Here is a 21,772-nt window from a genome sequence, read left to right as displayed (position 1 = left end):
CATGTCATGTAATTTCACATGTCAAACAGCTACTTTGCTCATTGTCATCAGATTGAGGCTTCAATCGCAATATTTACATCTTAGTAATAAAATATATGTGACTAGTTTCCTAGGACGATTCTACCTGGAGTGCGGCCACGTGGCGGCAGTGGCTTCTGGCCGGAACGATTGACATTTATGGCTTATGGGGGGAGCGGTCAGAGCAGGAGGGTTGATTGGTTGATTCAGGGGAGGGGATCAGACAGTGAGGTCATCGGTCGAACTGTAGAAAATCGGTTGTGTTGTGTGTTGTGTGCATTTAGAAGGTGAAAGACAGGTGGAAGAGACGTTTGCTGGTTCTCTAGACATGAGAAACACGTTAGTTTACTTTGTAAAGTGGAAGGATGATTTGGAATCTGTTATATCATTGACATCGGTATCCATTAAAAAATACGAGTGGAGCTATTTTCCAGTTTTCATGTAAAGATCTTTACAGATAAGATAAGTTTCTTGCTACTTAGCGGTTTGCAGCACGTCCCACCTCGCTAAAGTTTCGCGTTTCTACAGGTAAAATTTCCACCTTTTATCTTTCGGAATTACACTGAGCAAGCGATTGGTAATATACTGCTATGTGCTTGATATAGAGAACTATCGCTTAAATGGTATGATATTCTGGCACACCGTGTGAAAAAACGTATGTTCTTGTAATCGCAGAGTTTGGAGAAGGCTGTAGAAAGCATGGCAACAAGCAAACAAGCCGGTTGGGGTCAAAACAGTAGTGCCTTTGAGCTGGGGGAACCAGTCAAGCCTTTGTACACCAGTTCAGTGAGTTCAAATGGCTCTGAGCCCTCTGGGACTTAACTTCTGAAGTCATCAGTTCCCTTGAACTTAGAACTACTTAAACCTAACTAACCTAAAGGACATCACACACATCCATGCCCGAGGCAGGATTCGAACCTGCGACCGTACTGGTCGCGCGGTTCCAGACTGTAGCGCCTAGAACCGCTCGTCCACTCCGGCCGGCAGTTCAATGAGTGACTGCTCTGATCGCCCATCAGGCCAGATTGTGCGGTGGGCAGTTGGCTCATGATCGTTGGCCGCAGTGGATGACTGACCGACCTCGCAGGAAATATCTAGTGGTGCGAAGATTATATAAGGTCCATGGGCTTATGTTTTTTGGGGTATGTCTGTCTTTGCAGTATATGTACGAGTGTCTGGTGGTTGATAGGTATATTGCAGGAAGCAGAGGCGATGATTTTGTATGGTGCAGGACGCGAAGTGTGTTTACTACATTGATATGCTGTGTGGTGATACAGCCCAGATGGAGATCGGTTTCAGGCTGACAAATTCAGCCTTTCCTCGACAGTAGCGGAGCAATATAGTTGAGGAAGTGTCTTTGGCGGTAGTGTCTGTACTTTACGAACTTCAGAGCACTTTTGTACTGTTTAACTGACTGTGCAGTATAACCGCTGTATATTTTTTTCGGTCTGTATAAAATAGTTTTGCCACTGAAAGTCTCGTAATTTGTTTGTCTGCAGAAAATGGCGGACAGTGCTCCCACACCGGCAGAAGCAACAGCTTGGTGGGTATATTCAGACTGCTCCAATCACAAGAAGTTCCATGACGTCAGAGAGTCACGACACATCCTTTGTGACGGGCATAGGAACCTCTGTAGACTGATTCAAACTAAGACGGGGAAAAGTATCTACGGAAAGTTCTGTGACGTCTGAGAGTCACATGATGTCTTCTTTGTTCAAGTGTTGAGAGACAAATCCAAGCAGACCATCCTGATTTGGCGGGATGCTGTCCCTCAACCACCATTGTGGCTTTAGTGCATCTCCCGACCAGCAGCTGCAGGGGATCAAAAATTCACCACAACCTTCAGCCATTTTTCTCGCCTCAGTGCTTCCAATGCTATTTGTGTGATTGTTCTGATTTTCCCATCAGTACTTAGACACGACTTAGACACCAATGTGTGCTTCGAGAAGTGAGGAAAATAACGTCCCTGACTCCAGCAGAAAATATAAATCACGTCCACTTACCGTTTCAGAAAAGTGTTGAATACCACAACAGCTATATGACTCAAAAAGTTCTCTCTCTCTCTCTCTCTGTCTGGCAGTGCCTTCAAACAAGCAGCTAAAACTCGGAAACTGGTGAGCGTCCTGTTTAGAGATACAGAGATATTTATTTCGACCTCCAAATATCATCGTTTTGTCGTGTAAAATCAGATATTTCAGCTGATATCGGTTTTCGGACCTATTTCCCACAACAAAAAAAGTGTGGAGTGTCCTAGGGAGGTTTCACAAGTGTGTATCGATCTTTTAGAGTCTGTGTGGCGGTATACATTGCAAAACTGAAGTAACTACAGTGCAGCGATCTTTTTCGAAAGTGTATTTACACACATATTCAGTTGGATTTAGTGACTCACGAAGCAGCCCATGCTCAAGACAAGCGAAGGCGGTGGTATTTCCAACGAAAGTGACTCTGGACAGTTTCAGAAGTGTGCCGTGATCTTTTTAGAGTTCATGTTAAAATGCAGTTCTGGTATTTCTCGGAATAAAACGTGTACTTACATCGAAAATCGTTTAAATATTGTTGCATCATCTGAAAAGCTCTCTCTCTCTTTCTCTCTCTGTTTAGTTCATGTGACATCTTCGAGTTACGTATGTGACAGCATTCCGTAAACTGCTTTAACACCAGATGTAATAACACCCAAAGCAAGCAGTTCATGATCAACGGTGAAGGGAAGGAGGAAGACTGCAGGTATTATCAACACGACAGGAATTATGCGCCTGTCCCTGTGGCCACTGCGTGGCAGTGCCCAGAACCCAGTGTGTGGTCTCTGGGGCAGGGAGCTCAAAACACCAGACTGAACGTCTTGACTCTTGTGCTTCAGACGACTGATTCGACTTTTATCGAATGATCTACAGTTACAGCACATGCATTTATCAGATTGATGAAGTGTATTCGTGTTCACCAAATATAAATGCTTCCCAAATATCGTGCACGTGGCTATTGACACAGTCCTCAGCTACATGACTACAGCTAATATACCCATTAAAGTCGCCGGCAGGAGTGGCCGAGCGGTTCTAGGCGCTACAGTCTGGAACCGCGCGACCGCTACGGTCGCAGGTTCGAATCCTACCTCGGGCATGGATGTGTGTGATGTACTTAGGTTAGTTAGGTTTAAGTAGTTCTAAGTTCTAGGGGACTGATGACCTCAACAGTTAAGTCCCATAGTGCTCAGAGCCATTTGAACCATTTTGAACCCATTAAAGTCCTCCTTCTCCAGTACAGACATCTCATCCATTGAACGCAGTAAACAATTATCTCCACTCTATCAGTCCAGCAACTAGACACAGAGCGAATTTCCATCATTATTTCCTACGCTGCTGTCTTAGATTACATTACAGGAACGGAGGGGGAGGGTAGGGCCGACAGCACCCTGTGGTGGTGGTGATGTGTCGTGAACTAGGTCCGTTAGACTCTGAATCTCAAGGTGTAAACAATGGATGGAGCTAGTGTCCATGACAACTGAATTGTTTAAATAAACAATGCATACAAAATAAAGTATTACATCCATCCTAGCCAGGAGCACAGTAAAGACTGAGGAGTCCTTTTCCTGCCACTTGCCAGATGGTGGAAGGGAGGGGACCGGTGTGAAGAGGTGTAGGAGAGGGGAGGGGACGAGGGGATGGAAGCAGACAAGCAGACAAGGGTGGGGTTAGGTTAGTAGAGGTAGCCCAATTGACCAATTTTCGCTCCAAAATTTGGCGCCATGACGTCACTGCGCCATTGCTACACCTATGGCTGCCATCTTGGATCCACCACCTTGAATAAATTTGGCAACAATGCAGAGTTGGGCCATGCCCACTTTGCCCTACTACTTTTCGATTGTTTCTGTCCTTTCCCAAAATATCAGTTGCCTGTAAGGAATTTTGAGTCGGGGTACTCCGCATCTATCGTTGTCCTGTGGCTAAAATCACTTATGCTTATATTTCAACATAAATACGTATGACAGTTAAACGTTTCATATCGATTCTGAAAAGTTCGCGTTTAATGTACTTTGCACATATTTTCTATGCTTCTGGTGCCTCCAGGCAATCATAAAATACAGTTTCTTATCGTGCCTCTTCATTTGTACATGTAGCACAAATCAAATACCACACAAGTAACTAAGAAGCGCTTGTTAGATTAGGACAAACGCGAGTGGCAACATCACGCAAATATGTTTTACTTTATACAGAAGTGTGTCTGTGAGTTGTGACAGTAGGGAAGAGGATGTGAAACTGTGAAGATGGGCTTTGAATCATACCTGTATAGCAGTATCGGTGAGAGTAAAGCCCTCGAAAGGCCAAATTTTGGCTTGAAGTCATGACTCGACACTCAGTTTTAATCCTCAAGGAAATTTCAGAGCGATACACCGCAGACCAGGGCGTGTCCAGACACGTCTGTGCTGGTTATTGGTGCCCAATTTCAAGTGAGACTCGTTACTGAAGAAAATTTTTCTCCAGTCAATGAGACGCCAGGCTGGAGACGTGTCTGGAGCCGCCATGGACAGCATTGGGATATCAACATGACTGTCGCATGCCATACGGCCCGACAGCCAAGAGTGATGGTCTGGGGTGGCATTTCACTTCATATGAGTGCCGCTTTGATTGTCATCCGTGGCACGCTTCAGCATAGAGGTACGTCGATGATACTCCACGTCCTGTTTTGTTGCTCTTCACACCAAGCCATAGTGGGCTCACATTTCAGCAAGACAATGCTCATTCGCTGCTTTTACTCACGCTTGCCAAACTGTAACTTGGCCAGCAACATCGCCAGATGTCTCCCAAGTTGAGAACGTTCGGAGCCCTCCACGCATCCGGGAATTTTGACGATCTAACGCGTGAACTGGACAAAATTTGCACGATGTCCCTCAGGAGGAGATCCAACAACTCTAATAAGTGACAAGCCGAATAACTATTTGCAAAAGAGCTATAGGTGGGCCAATGCTCAATTTGTGAAGCTCATTCTCTTGAAAAAATGTCCAAGTTCTCTAAAACTGTAACCATTCTTGTGTCTGTATATGAAAGTAACATCTGCCGATTTCCGTCTCATTCGGATAACTCCTTCGCGGTGAGTCCGTTTGTTTTCTGTCTTAGAGCATATTTGAGTATCATTAAATATCTCACTATCTGCCATAAGCAACCACCATGCACAAAACTCAACATACTAGGGGCGTTAGAAATACAAATGCTTCAATTTTTCCAACCCACTGACATGCTGAATGAAGGTAGTTTACATGCCCGGCTAAGTCTTGGTTAGGTACGACAGAGGAGGGCAGCAGCGGGGTGGCCCAGTCTGGCTTAGCTGGCGCAGACGTGAAAGATGTGCAGCGGCAGCTGGCCAAGATCATGCTCTCCCAGAAGTGGAAATGATATCTAAATACCTGAGAAATGCCAAAAAATGAATATAATGGAGCTCAAAATAAATGCGGATATCAAATTGTGTGTCGTGGCTTTGAGCATAAACGCAGCATTGCATTTCACAGTGTGACCTCTAGTTCACGAGTAACACAGCTTCTTACAGGCTATGATTTAACACACATTCTAAATTAAACTATTGGCAGACAAATGCAGCTACAATCTTCGTCCGTATTGCAAACCGTGTATGTACTGTTAATACATAATAACTTGGACTATCTGAAATTCAAATACCGAGCGAGGTGACACAGTGATTAGCTCACTGGATTGGCATTCGTGAGGTTGACAGTTCCAACAACGCGTCCGGACAGACTAATTTAGGTTTTCCGTGACTTCCAAATCTGCCGAGTGCTGCTGGGAAGCCGACTTCACTCGGCCCTTGTGAGACCAATTTAGGAGCTACTTGACGGCGGAGTAGCGGCCCCCGTCACGAAATCTGACAACGGCCGGGCGAGCGATGTGCTGACCACATCCTCCACCGTATCCGTAGCCGGCGACGGCTGTGGGCTGAGGATGAGGCGGCGGCCGGTCGGTGCCGTTGAGCCTTCACGGGATTTTCGGACTGTGTTTGTTAGTTTTTTTTTTTTGATTTCCCTGAATCGCTTCTGGCAAATGCCTAGATGTACTTTGAAAGGACACTGCCGATTCCCATCCCCATACTTCTAGAGTCCGAGCTTGTGCTCCGTCCCTAATGACATCGTTGCTGACAAGAGGTTAAGCACTAATCTCAGTCTCCTGCAACTCAAAAGATACCAGAATGACAATGACTTGAATTAATACAATTCAGTGAAGTTAACCAGAGTTATAAATAATCTCAGAAACTTGTAGCATGATAGCAGTATGTTTTCCCTTCTACCTTTATCCTTTCATTAAACGTGCTTACTGTTAGTTATAAATGGCATTTACACTCCTGGAAATTGAAATAAGAACACCGTGAATTCATTGTCCCAGGAAGGGGAAACTTTATTGACACATTCCTGGGGTCAGATACATCACATGATCACACTGACAGAACCACAGGCACATAGACACAGGCAACAGAGCATGCACAATGTCGGCACTAGTACAGTGTATGTCCACCTTTCGCAGCAATGCAGGCTGCTATTCTCCCATGGAGACGATCGTAGAGATGCTGGATGTAGTCCTGTGGAACGGCTTGCCATGCCATTTCCACCTGGCGCCTCAGTTGGACCAGCGTTCGTGCTGGACGTGCAGACCGCGTGAGACGACGCTTCATCCAGTCCCAAACATGCTCAATGGGGGACAGATCCGGAGATCTTGCTGGCCAGGGTAGTTGACTTACACCTTCTAGAGCACGTTGGGTGGCACGGGATACATGCGGACGTGCATTGTCCTGTTGGAACAGCAAGTTCCCTTGCCGGTCTAGGAATGGTAGAACGATGGGTTCGATGACGGTTTGGATGTACCGTGCACTATTCAGTGTCCCCTCGACGATCACCAGTGGTGTACGGCCAGTGTAGGAGATCGCTCCCCACACCATGTTTGCCGGGTGTTGGCCCTGTGTGCCTCGGTCGTATGCAGTCCTGATTGTGGCGCTCACCTGCACGGCGCCAAACACGCATACGACCATCATTGGCACCAAGGCAGAAGCGACTCTCATCGCTGAAGACGACACGTCTCCATTCGTCCCTCCATTCACGCCTGTCGCGACACCACTGGAGGCGGGCTGCACGGTGTTGGGGCGTGAGCGGAAGACGGCCTAACGGTGTGCGGGACCGTAGCCCAGCTTCATGGAGACGGTTGCGAATGGTCCTCGCCGATACCCCAGGAGCAACAGTGTCCCTAATTTGCTGGGAAGTGGCGGTGCGGTCAACTACGGCACTGCGTAGGATCCTACGGTCTTGGCGTGCATCCGTGCGTCGCTGCGGTCCGGTCCCAGGTCGACGGGCACGTGCACCTTCCGCCGACCACTGGCGACAACATCGATGTACTGTGGAGACCTCACGCCCCACGTGTTGAGCAATTCGGCGGTACGTCCACCCGGCCTCCCGCATGCCCACTATACGCCCTCGCTCAAAGTCCGTCAACTGCACATACGGTTCACGTCCACGCTGTCGCGGCATGCCACCAGTGTTAAAGACTGCGATGGAGCTCCGTATGCCACGGCAAACTGGCTGACACTGACGGCGGCGGTGCACAAATGCTGCGCAGCTAGCGCCATTCGACGGCCAACACCGCGGTTCCTGGTGTGTCCGCTGTGCCGTGCGTGTGATCATTGCTTGTACAGCCCTCTCGCAGTGTCCGGATCAAGTATGGTGGGTCTGACACACCGGTGTCAATGTGTTCTTTTTTCCAATTCCAGGAGTGTATATACCAAACCATGTATTATATATATTACGTTGGTAGAAACATGCGATGGTGATAATATCTATAAACAGAGTGCATCAAACGGAAGAGTAGAACTTTTCATACCTTTTTGATATGACGCAGTGTTTAAAGGTACATATTTGTCGATGTTTATTCATTTTAAAGTAGTGCATCACTCAATGGTCTTATTGATAACTACTGTTGTATTCATGTCAGTATGATATGGGAGATGGGAAAGTAATCACCGTGAGAAGACACTTATTTTCGAATGTTTCATGCTAACAAAATCTAGATAATGGTCGATGATGATCATTTCAACAACAATTCTGTAACAAGTCATAAATATCATTAGCGTGGCATCGTTTCTGAGTTTCGAAACGTGCGTCACCTCAGAGTCTCTTCCTGGTCAGCACGAGGCAGAGATAAGGGATTTTTCATTTTAAAATTCAGTCTTGATCACACCACGTATGTCACAAGAACATAGGTGACCGGTTTCGGTCATATCACATTACAATCATCAGACCTCTAATTTAATTTAGAAAGTATTAGAAACCTTACTAGATTGACAATAAAATATGACGAAATGGTTATAAGGATAAAAGACAATAAGACGTGTTATACCCATGGCATCCTTCGAAGATGGTAGGTGGAGCACTGTTCTCAGCTGCTGTCATGTCAACTGGTGCCAGCAAGTGACGAGCATACGCGTAAGTACGAAGATGCTCCGCCTACCTCTTCTCCCTCCACCTCACGTCAACCAGTTAGTATAAAATGGGTTCACATAATCGTCAAAACGTAAAAAAAAGTACAATAATATCATAAAAATTGTTATGCATAAAATATCTCTTTACAGCCATTGTGGTAGTACCACCTTTAGCCCATAAAGGGCACACTGAGTATACATCGTCTGTACAGTTATTTTAAAGCTTTTAACTTGTATTTTATACAATATTTAAGTAATTGCATGGTTGAAAAGAGATATTTTATACATAACTATTTTTATGTTATTTTTATGATGATGGTCATGTTATATGACTGAAACCGGTCACCTTTGTTTTTGTAACATACGTGGCGTGGTCAAGAATGAATTTTAGAAAGAAAAATTTATAAAATTCTGATCACTGTTCCAAAAATGTTTATTAAGAGAGAAGGGGGTCTGGTTAGCGTTCGGCCAGGAGATGGACTTGGTCTACAGCGGCGCCATTTACGAATGACAGAACTCGAGCAGCTTCGTGGATCTTACTGCTATCGAGCGTTGAGTTTATTTACGACGAAGAACATTAACTTGGCGCAAGTGTACTGTATTTTGCAATAACGTTTTGGCACCAATAATGCAGTATAACTGAGGATGTTTCTTTGTGCTGTTACTTGAGGATTTGGAGTTTGATACTATGAACACTACCCCCCCTCCCCCCCCCCCTCCCCCCCCCCCCCCCCGTGAATCATGGATCTTGCTGTTGGTGGGGAGGCTTGCATGCCTCAGCGATACAGATAGCCGTACCGTAGGTGCAACCAAAACAGAGGGGTATCAGTAGAGATGCCAGACAAATGTGTGGTTCGTGAATTCGTGAAGAGGGCAACAGCCTTTACAGTAGTTGCAGCGGCAACAGTCTGGATGATAGACTGACCTTGTCTTGTAAATCAACCAAAACGGCCTTGCTGTGCTGGTACTGCGAACGGCTGAAAGCAAAGGGAAGTTACAGACGTAATTATTCCCGAGGGCATGCAGCTTTACTGTGTGGTTAAATGATGATGGCGTCCTCTTGGGTAAAATATTCCGGAGGTAAAGTAGTCGCCAACTCGGATCTCAGGCGGGGACTGCTCAGGATGATGTCGTTATCAGGAGAAAGGCAACTGGCGTTCTACGGGGCGGAGCGTGGAATGTCAGATCCCTCAATCGTTCAGGTAGGTTAGAAAATTTAGAAAGGGAAATGGGTAGGTTAAAGTTAGATATAGTGGGAATTAGTGAAGTTCTCTGGCAAGAGATACAAGACTCCTGCTCAGTTGAATCCTGGGTTATGAACACAAAATCAAATAAGGGTAATGCAAGAGTAGTTTTAATAATGAATAAAAAATAGTTACGCCGATAAGCTACTGCGAACAGCATAGTGAAAGCATTATTGTAGCCAAGATAGATACCAAGCCCACCCCACCATAGTAGTGCAAGTTTATATGCCAACTAGCTCCGCAGATGACGAAGAGATGCAAGAAATGTATGATTCGATAAAAGAAATTATTCATATTGTTAAGGGAGACGAAAATCTAATAGTCACGAGGAATTGTAATACGATAGTAGGAGAAGGAAGAGAAGGAAACTTAGTAGGTGAATATGGACTGGGGTAAGGAACGAAAGAGGAAGCCGTCTGGTAGAATTCTGCACAGAGCATAACTTAATCCTAACTAACACTTGGTTCAAGAAACATCAAAGAAGGTTGTATACGTGGAAGAGGCCTGGAAACACTGGAAGATTTCAGATAGATTATATCATGGTAAGACAGGAATTTAGGAACCAGAGTGTAAATTGTAAGACATTTCCAGGGGAAGATGTGGACTCTGAACACAATTTATTGGTTATGAACTGTAGATTAAAAATGAAGAAACTGCAAACAGGTAGGAACTTAAGGAGATAGGACCTGGGTAAACTGAAAGAACCAGAGGTTTTAGCGCGTTTCAGAGAGAGCATTAGGGAACGACTGACAAATACAGGGGAAAGAAATACATTGGAAGAAGAATGGGTAGCTTTGAGAGATGGAATAGTGAAGGCAGCAGTGGATCAAGTAGGTAAAAAGACAAGAGCTAGTAGAAATCCTTGGGTAACAGAAGAGATACTGAATTTAACTGAGGACAGGAGAAAATAAAAAAAAGTGAATGACACAGGCAAAAAGGAATACCAACGTTTCAAAAAAGAGATCGAAAGGAAGAGCAAAATGGCTAAGCAAGGATGGTTGGAGGAAAAATGTAAGAATGTAGAGGCGTACAATACTAGGGGTTAGATAGGTATTGCCTACAGGAAAATTAAAGAGACCTCTGGAGAAAAGACTACCACCTGCATGAATATCAAGAGCTCAGATGGAAGACCAGTCCTAAGCAAAGAAGGGAAAACAGAAAGGAGGAAGGAGTGTACAGAGGGGCTATATAAGGGCGATGTATTTGAGGGCAATATTATGGAAATGGAAGAGGACGTAGATGAAGATGAAATGGGAGACATGATACTGCGTGAAGAACTTGACAGAGCACTGAAATACCTAATTCAAAAAAAGGCCCTGGGAGTAGACAGCATTCCTTTAGAACTACTGATAGCCTTGGGAGTGCCAGCCCTGACAAAACTTCCATCTGATGAGAATATATATGGGAGAGGCGAAATACCCTCAAACTTCAAGAAGAATATAATAATTACAGTCCCAAGGAAAGCAGGTGTAGACAGGTGTGAAAATTACCAAATTATTAGTTTAATAAGTCACAGTTGCAATACACTAACACGAAATCATTACCGACGAATGAAGAAACTGGTAGACCTCGGGGAAGATCAGTTTCGATACCATAGAATGTGGGAAAACGCGAGGCTATACTGACCCTACGATTTATCTTAGAAGATAGATTGAGGAAAGGCAAGCCTACGTTTCGAGCATTTGTAAACTTAGAGAAATCTTTGGACAATGTTGACTGGAATACTCTCTTAAAATACTGAAGGCGGCTGGGATAAAATACAGTGAGTGAAAGACTATTTACAATTTGCACAGAAACCAGATGGCAGTTATAAAGAATCGAGGGGCATGAAAGGGAAGCAGTGGTTGATCGGGGAGTAAGACAGGTTTGTAGCCTATCCCCACTGTTGTTCAATCTGTATATTGAGCAATCAGTAAAGGGAATAAAAGAAAAATTGAGAGTAGGAATTAAAATCCGTGGAGAAGACATAAAAACTTTGAGATTTGCCGATGACATTGTAATTCTGTAAGAGACAGCAGAGGAAGAGCAGTTGAACAGAATGAACAGTGTCTTGAGAGTAGGATATAAGATGTTCATCAACAAAAGCAAAACGAAGATAATGGAATGTAGTCGAATTAAATCAGGTGGTGCTGAGGGAATTAGATTAGGAAATGAGACACTTAAAGTAGTACATGAGTTTTGCTATTTGGGTAGCAAAATGACTGATGATGTTCGAAGTAGACAGGATATAAATTGTAGACTGGCCATGGAAGGAAAACGTTTGTGGAGAACAGAAATTTGATACATCTTGTTTAGATTTAAGTGTCAGGAAGGCGTTTGTGAAACTATTTGTATGGAGTGTAGCTATGTATGGAAGTGAAACATGGAGGATAAATAGTTTGGCCAAGAGGAGAAACCTTTCGAAATGTGGTGCTAAACAACAATGCTGAAAATTAGATAGGTGTATCAAGTAACTAATGAGGACGTACTGAATAGAATTGGAGAGAAGAGGAATTTGCGGCACAATCTTACTAAGAGAAGGGATCGATTGGTAGGAAACATTCTGGGGTATCAAGGGATCATCAATTTAGTACTGGAGGGCAGCATGGTGGGTAAAAATTGTAGAGGGAGATCAAGAGATGGGTACGCTAAGTAGAGGCAAAGGATGTAGGTTGCAGTAGTTATTCGGTGAAGAAGAAGCTTGCACAGGATAAGTAGCATGAAGAGCTGCATCCAGCCAGTCTCTGGACTAAAGAACACTACAAGAACAACAACTAACACTGAGTTAACTGAATTTGTTGGGAGCCCTGCGAAATAGTTCGCTATGTTACGCAAACCTAACTACACTCGCTACAATTTTAACTATTTAATTTGTGGTGGAAGAGAGACGTTCCTAGTAACTTTTGTAAGGCCATCATTTTGCTTGTGAGAGGCTTGCTGACATACAGTATTGAGTTTTAAAGCAATTTCCCCGTTGTTTTGATGTGAGGATTGCTGACACTTTGTAAGTAGGCTGTTTAGGTTTTTATATTGGTAACGCCACGTAGCGCTCTGTATGAAAGTCACAGGCTGTGCTGTGTGCAGTCTGTGGCTAGTTTGCATTGTTGTTGGCTATTGTAGTGTTGGGCAGCTGGATGTTAACAGCGCGTAGCGTTGCGCAGTTGAAGGTGAGCAACCAGCAGTGGTGGATGTGGGGAGAGAAATGGCGGAGTTTTGAAATTTGTAAGACTGGATGTCATGAACTGCTATATATTTATGACTTTTGAACACTGTTAAGGTAAATACATTGTTTGTTCTCTATCAAAATCTTTCATTTGCTAACTATGCCTATCAGTAGTTAGTGCCTTCAGTAGTTTGAATCTTTTATTTTGAGAGGCACCCACATGCCTTGCTCATACTGTGGCATCAAGCAGTCAGGCCTGCAAGATGAGTAGTCTGCCAAGCGAGTGGATTCATTCTTATTTATCGAGTAACATGAACTCTCGTACTCACAATTAAGTTACAAATTATCCTCCTGTATGAACAATACGCAACGGAAACGCACATCTGACTATCAGTGATTTACAGAACTCAGACTGTTCACTACGCACTGGTAATACCACATTTTCTTTATGTCTTTTATTTAACGGCTTTTATCAACACGTGGACACCGCACTGAATATGAATGGCGCACACATTATAAGTTCGGGACATCATGACAACATACAATTCGAAGGAAAAGTCCACCAATCTTTTTCTTTTCACTATCTTAATTATTCCGATAAATTTTACAACCTAAACACACAAATTCTATAACCTACAACAATAACACATGAGAAATTCCGCCCAGTGGGCATGGCTTTACATTGGTGAATCTCTATATTATGGTCTCGTAATTATTTAACGCTACAGTGCACTTTCTGGATAGGATGGTGGATCTTTTATTATTTCTCACACTTTGACTCTCACAATCATCATCACGAAACTTTCCTCCAGACCGAGCGGTACAGAAGGAACAAGCATAACCCACTAATCTTTTGAAACTACCTCGCTACTCTCCCATGCAAACCACACATACCAAAATTACATGACATACACCACACTACAATATGAAATGCTACACAGGTAATAGTCACAACATTATCACTTTCAGCTTTCCCACTTCAATTAATATTTATCCCAGTTTCACACGACACTGCCCCACTTCGTAATTCTACTTTCCTACTATGAACTCTGGAGATATATGCACGTCTTCCTGTGCAATGCAAGCCAAGTGGCGTTGCTGGATAGACGGCCGACTCACCTTACTTCTCTCTCAGAGTTTGAATCTAGCGTCACACGGAATCATATCACGCAAAGTAATATTAAGAACTTATTCATCACACACGCGAGTCCTCAACTGATACCATGGACGAGTACTTCTCTTTATCTTTTGTCTCATACACAGTTTGAGACTCACACAGTACTCACCACGTGGAAGTACTCGTCTCTAATTTCAAGTTCTGCACACGCCATTTCTTAAATATTTCAACTTATGGTACACACGCTATTTCTTAAACATTTCAACTTATTGTACACACGCTAGTGATTCAGCTTAACTTAAGCACACGGAAGTATTTCAACTTATTGCTACACGTGGTTTCATTGTGACCGTTAGTCACTTCCAAAGATTACTACAATCCCATTAATATTACCTGCCTGACATTTAATTCTCCCCACAAAAGTTCCTGAAATAGAGAAATTGTTATTTCAAACTACTCTTAAATATTCCACGTGCATACCATATCTCCACTCTTTCGTCATTACGGAGCACAACTAAAACAGGTAATAACAGCACAAGATCCAGTGGCAGAGTGCTGAAACATGGTCGTTCTCGAGGTCCTCTCGCACCTCTGCTGAAGTGGGGGAGCACCTTGCTACCGTATTGGTCAGCCACATTTCAGGCGCTCAAAGCTCAGGTAAAAAAAATGGCTCTGAGCACTATGGGACTCAACATCTTAGGTCATAAGTCCCCTAGAACTTAGAACTACTTAAACCTAACTAACCTAAGGACATCACACACACCCATGCCCGAGGCAGGATTCGAACCTGCGACCGTAGCGGTCCCGCGGTTCCGGACTGCAGCGCCAGAACCGCTAGACCACCGCGGCCGGCAAAGCTCAGGTAAGTTTCATCTCTTTGGTCCCACCAAAGGATCGTCTCAAAGATGATCATATATTCACATTCACTATCTGCGGTTAGCAGACGACCATACATTCATTCATTTCACAGATCTCACCAAACTGGATGTAGGGATTTACTTTGTGGGAGTGCACATGTGATCAATTAAATATATAAATTGTCATTCTTTCCCACACTGGTATCCGGCTTCGCTGTTTTAATTGAAATTGAGTTATTTTACAAAAAAATGTGTTGTTCTGACAAAAATAATGAAGCATGTTGTACCTTTTTTCAATGTCGGGTGGTACTGTACCCTTTCAATTTAGCTGGCAGTAGTTGCGCTCGCTGTATTGCAGTAGTTTGAGTAACGAAGATTTTTGGTGAGGTAAGTGATTTGTGAAAGGTATAGGTTAATGTTAGTCAGGGCCATTCTTTTGTAGGGATTTTTGAAAGTCAGATTTCGTTGCGCTAAAAATATTGTGTGTCAGTTTAAGCACAGTCATGTATAATTGTTCTAAGGGGACGTTTCAAATTGAATGTTCAGGTTCAAATCGAGTTCGTCATTCAATTACCTGTTTAAATATTTCCTCAATTTTATTAATATTTTAATATTAATTAACAAAATTATAAACAGCAGACCAGTTGCAATGGATAAAGAAATCTTTAGCTAGGTTTCAACAAATTTAAATTTGTCTTCTTCAGAAGGTGGCAATTTTACATTAATATGGACTGATATTAATTAATTACTTATTTATTTGCACTGTTGCCTTTATTTATGAGTGATCAGTGCTCAACGTAAAGACTTTTCAGTTGAACAGATAGTACTGTTACTAGAGTAGAAACGTAGCGGTGTTCGACCCTCCCCTCAGTCTCAGAACCAAGGGGTCGATCACTTACCCGAACCACCTTCATCATTTCTTTTCAATAAGGGGTGGCAGGAAGCCCGAAAAAGACAGCTACCGAATACAGCAAATTACTTTCTGTATTCAGTAATCGCAATCTCACAGGTTAACTGCCTCAGAACAAGTAATGATCACAGTTCTATTATCTGCATCTCAAAATATCCTCTCACTTCCACCTCCATTTTTTCGAGTCCTCTCTTCACACGTTTTAGGCACAGATATTCATTTTGTTGAGTAGACAAATTACCTCTCTGTGTGCAGACATTCCCTGTATATTAAATATTTTCAATTTTTCCTCCATACTGAAATTTAGCAGCATAATTGTGTTCTCAACTACCCTGATGGTCAGGTGCTCTGCAGAGCTCATGTATGGCGACGAGTTTGCAGAGGCAGAACTCCGGCGAAGTTTGATCTGACAGCGAAGCATGGCCTCTGGAGTCGGCAGTACAAAGAGAAAAGCAGCGACATCGACCTGTGCCAGCAGTGGAGGCCACAGCGAACAGCGGCTGGCATGTTGTGAGGCAGTGCTCGTCACACCTGTATTCAGTTGGCACCGCTTGCTCAAGGAGTCGCCATGGGAAACAGTCACCGGGAAAGAATGAGTCAGCAAAAACATGAGTCAACAATAAGGTGCTACAGCAGCCACATTGTCCCCAGAATGAATTTTCACTCTGCAGCGGAGTGTGCGCTGATATGAAACATCCTGGCAGATTAAAACTGTGTGCCGGACCGAGACTCAAACTAGGGATCTTTGCCTTTCACGGGCAAGTGCTCTACCAACTGAGCTGCCCAAGCACGACTCACGCCCCGTCCTCACAGCTTTACTTCTGCCAGTACCTCGTCTCCTACCTTCCAAACTTAACAGAAGCTCTCCTGCGAACCTTGCAAGTACTGGCAGAAGTAAAGCTGTGAGGACGGGGCGTGAGTCTTACTTGGGTAGCTCAGTTGGTAGAGCACTTGCCCGCGAAAGGCAAAGGTCCCGAGTTAGAGTCTCGGTCCGGCACACAGTTTTAATCTGCCAGGAAGTTTCATATCAGCGCACGCTCCGCTGCAGAGTGAAAATCTCATTCTGGAAACATCCCCCAGGCTGTGGCTAAGCCATGTCTCCGCAATATCTTTTCAGGAGTCTAGTGCTGCAAGGTTCGCAGGAGAGCTTCTGTTAAGTTTGGACGGTAGTAGACGAGGTACCGGGCAGAAGTAAAGCTGTGAGGACGGGGCGTGAGTCGTCCTTGGGTAGCTCAGTTGGTAGAGCACTTGCCCGCGAAAGGCAAAGGTCCCGAGTTCGAGTCTCGGTCCGGCACACACTTTTAATCTGCCAGGAAGTTTCAGCCACATTGTCTTCGGCAAGGCAAGAGGACTGGGGTCTAGTCGTAGGCCGTCATGAAGATCCTGCTGGGCGCTGCCTGGACTTGTCTTTGCGTGAGAGTGGCTAGCCAATGGTTTGGCTGCAGCCATCCTCAGCACGTGTGCAAAGGAGGCACAGAGTTTGTGGACAGCCACCTAGCAAGCGAGGAGAGTGCTGTGGAACCGTGAAAACAGTAGCAGTATGGTGCAGTGGTCAATGTGAGGCATGACCAACTGTAGCGTGGACACCATCGAGCTGGGGCAGCAAATGGAGTCTTCTTGTCTCTGTCCAAGAGAATATGGCGCCTTATACACTGAAGCGCCAAAGAAACTGATATAGGCTCATGTATTCAAATACAGAGATATGTAAATAGGCAGAATATGGCGCTACGGTCGGCAACGCCTATACAAGACGACAAGTGTCTGACGCAGTTGTTGGATCGCTTACTGCTGCTGCAATGGCAGGTTATCAAGATTTAAGTGATTTTGAACGTGGTGTCGGCGCACGAGTGATGGGACACAGCACCTCCGAAGTAGCGATGAAGTGGGAATTCTTCCAGTACGACCATTTCACGAGTGTACCTGAAATCAGCAGTCCAGTAAAATATTAAATCTCCGACATCGCTGCGGCCGGGAATAGACCCTGCAAGAACGGGACCAACGACGAATGAACAGAATCGTTCGATATGACAGAAGTGCCACCCTTTCGCAAACTGCAACAGATTTCAGTACTGGGCCATTAGCAAGTGTCAGTGTGCGAACCATTCAACGAAACATCATCGATATGGCCTTTAGGAGCCGAAGGTCCACTCGTGTACCCTTGATGACTGCACGAAACAAAGCTTTACGCCTCGCCTGGGCAGTCAACACCAACATTGAACTGTTGATAACTGGAAACATGTTGCCTGGGTGGACGAGTTTCGTTTCAAATTGTATCGAGCAGATGGACGTATACGTGCAAACAACCTTATGAATCCATGGACCCTGCATTTCAGCAGGGGAATGTTCAAGATGGTAGAGGTTCTGTAATGGTGGGGGGCGTGTGCCGTTGGAGTGATATTGGACCCCTGATACGTCTAGATACGACTCTGACAGGTGACACGTACGTTTACATATGCATCCTGTCTGATCACCTGCATCCATTCATGTTCATTGTGCATTCAGACCGACCTGGGCAACTCCAGCAGGACGATGCGACACCCTATAAGTGTAGAACTACTACAGTGTGGCTCCAGGATCATTCTTCTGAGTTTAAACACTTCCACTGGCCACCAAACGCCACAGATATGAACAATTGGGATGCCTTGCAGTGTGCTGTTCAGAAGAGATCTCTACTCCCTCGTACTCTTACGGATTTATGGACAGCCCTGCATGATTCATGGTGTAAGTTCCGTCGAGCACTACTTCAAAGATTATTCGAGTCCTTGTCACGTCGTGTTGCAGCACTTCTGCATGCTCGCTGGGGCCCTATACGATATTAGTCAGGTGTACCAGTTTATTTGGCTCTTCAGTGTAGTTACTGAGGAGGGACGGTAGAGACATTGATCATTGTATGATAGTCCATAGCACAAAGTTACGTGTGCTTTTGTGGACTAAATTTGCTATTGGAAAGCAATGGCAGCTGTCAGAGTTAGTCCGAATAGATTGTAGTGCGATGATGTGCACCAGAGTCAGTTGAATGGGCTTCATTCAGTTTGTTGTAGCATGAAAGCACAGCTAGCCAATGAGGAATGTGTATCTGACAAAACTATTGTCAAGAGTTTTGCACAGTGGGTTAGGGTGGCATAGGGTCTCTAACTTTTTGATCGTTAAGTTGTAAATATGGTGACGCTGCTGTTTGATGACTGTGTACTAGCAACACGCTATTGTGCCTTTTGCTTCCCTCCATATTCTGTTATAGTGTCTTTGCTTAACTCGTTTTGTTGTGCTCGATATAGTAGTTGTAGTTCTGTGTTGTTGTGTTGTGTGAATGGGCCAGGTGTTGGTAGTAGCAGGTGTAGATAATTATAGTATGTCATTTGGTTTTATTGTGAAACGTCCCCTTAGAACAATTTATACACGACTGTGTTTAAACTGACACACAATATTTTTAGCGCAACGCAATCTGACTAGCAAAGATCCCTGCAAAAGAATGGCCCTGAGTAACATTAAACTATACCTTTCAGAAATCACTTACCTCACAAAAATCTTCATTACACGAACTACTGCAATACAGCGAGCGCCACTACTGGCAGCTAAATAAAAGCTTCAAACTACGGAAGGCACTAACTACTGATAGGGATGGTTAGCAAATGAAAGATTCTAATAGAGAACAAACAATGTATTTACCTCAATATTCATAATATATACAGCAGTTCATGACATTTTTCAAAACTCCGCCATCTCTCTCCCCACATCCACCACTGCTGGCGGCTCACCTCCAACTGCGCAACGCTACGCGCTGTTCACATCCAGCTGCCGCTGCCCAACACTACAATGGCAGACAACAACGCAAACTAGCCACATACTGCACACAGCACAGCCAGTGATTTTCATACAGAGCGCTACGTGGCATTACCAATATAAAAATCTAAACAGCCTACTTACATAGCCCCCATGCTCCCCACAAAAAATTTTACAAATTTTTTTTGGCCAGTGGCCGATAATGATTTGATAAAATTTTTCATAATTACACTAACAAAGATATCCAATGCACACACTTATTGATACAATGTTGGTCAAAAGCTAAAATTTTCTCACAGTCCATAAAGACAGTCCTGATCATTCATCATAATAGTAATTACAGTTTTTTTTCACAAAGTCTCATTAGTAAAAAAATTGCACACAGAAGTAGTGGATTTCCATGCAGTCTTGAAGAAGTAGGGTGTCCTTCCAACGGAAAGACAGTGCTGACTCTTGACATGCTGACAGGTAATGGGCCACAACAGAGCAAACCCACAGCAGAGTCATTCGACGTTTTGAAGAAGATTGGTAGGTAGGTCATCACAGAGCCATAGTCCTGGAAGAGATTATGGTATTGGTGGGCCACCAGAGGTGCAGACCCACTGTAGTCCTGGTAGAGATTGTGGTACTGGTGGGCCACCAGAGGTGCAGACCCACTGCAGTCCTTGTAGATATAATGGTACTGGTGAGTCAGCAAAGGTGTAGACCCACTGTAGTCCTTGTAGAAATAATGGTATTGTTGGGTCATCAAAGATGCAGACCCACTGTAGTACTTGTAGAGATGGCCAGCAGCCATCTGTTGGACTGTGCAGGTGCACAATCACCACTGAAGAGTCTTGCGGATAATAGAGCAAGTCCATAACCACCACTTGTGCACTCACAAAGTTTTTGGAGTTGTCCTTAGAACCAGCAATGCTGTTATCCAGTCCCTTGCTGAATTATCAACACACGTGCAAACACTAACAGTCCCTACTTCTCACATATTGTCCATATACTATGACCAACAGAAACGTGTGCAGTGAAATGGAACTTACAAGTTACTTAATTTGATTAACTGGTGTCAATTACAATATTATAACATGAGAATACAATTACAAAGGTACAAAATACATCATTAAAAACATAACAATACAGATAACATTTGTAGTACAGGCTTTACAACAGAATAGAAATAAACATATACATTAGTGTTACAGGAATTATCACATAAGTAAATACATAAACGATCAGAATAACTTTTGAAACATCAACTTTACACATGAGCATTAAAACAAAACAGAATAAATAATGTCTCAACCTTTTTACAAAGTAAATAACATAGAAAAATTCTACAACATAGCTCTCATCAGCTAAACACATAAAGACAGGAAAAAGCACAAATACACAAGGGTACACAGACATATAGTGGGATGACACAAAAGGAAAGGACAGGGTTTGTTTTACTGCAGTATTTTGCATGGAGATCTCCCTTCGTTCATCATTATTCCCAAAAGTCCTATTTAAGCCTGCTTTCTATATTCTGTCCACATCCTATGTCAAAAATAGTTTTTCTCCACTGTACAGTATACCCTTTTTATTTTATTTTATTTTTTTTTGCCCAAACCATTTTCATATAGCTTCTCAATACATTTCTTCCAAGTCATCATAGTTAGTTTCTTATATAGTCTACCCCTCTTAAGCTAACTTAAATCTACTGAGCTCAGATGCTAAACTAAGGGATGTGGCAATGCAGCAGCACATAACAAATTAACACAAACAGCAATGCAAAAAAAATGGAAAATTGCAAAGCAAGCTACAGTAAATCTAAATTACCAAGCACTGCAACATTACAACTAATATGAGCCAATGTGCAGTAACAAGAAAAATAAGTCAGTAGTAAAACTAGCTTAACAGAATAATACAAAGTCAAATTCAATAACACTATGCCTGGCAAAAAGCAGCAACTTATACCTAAACATGACATACCTCAAGCAGAAAAAATATTACAGTAAAAACAACAATGCAGATAAGGAAAATGTATATTCACATCTTAATGTCTATGTAATTAAAGTGATGCACCACAACAACTTATTGTAAAAAAAAATATTACCATGTACTTGAAAAGAAAATTATGTGTCCTGTTACTGTTACTAGTCCCTTCTTATTGTTCTTTCCTTTCCAAGTGCTCCCATTTTAAAGAATGTGGATTACAAAATTATTATATAATAGATCTGTTGACAGAAAGTGTTCACATTAGCAAATGCA

This window comes from Schistocerca cancellata, chromosome 1 (assembly GCF_023864275.1).
Source record: "Schistocerca cancellata isolate TAMUIC-IGC-003103 chromosome 1, iqSchCanc2.1, whole genome shotgun sequence".
In the NCBI taxonomy this organism is placed as follows: Eukaryota; Metazoa; Arthropoda; class Insecta; order Orthoptera; family Acrididae; genus Schistocerca; species Schistocerca cancellata.
Note: the sequence above shows the minus strand (reverse complement) of the source record.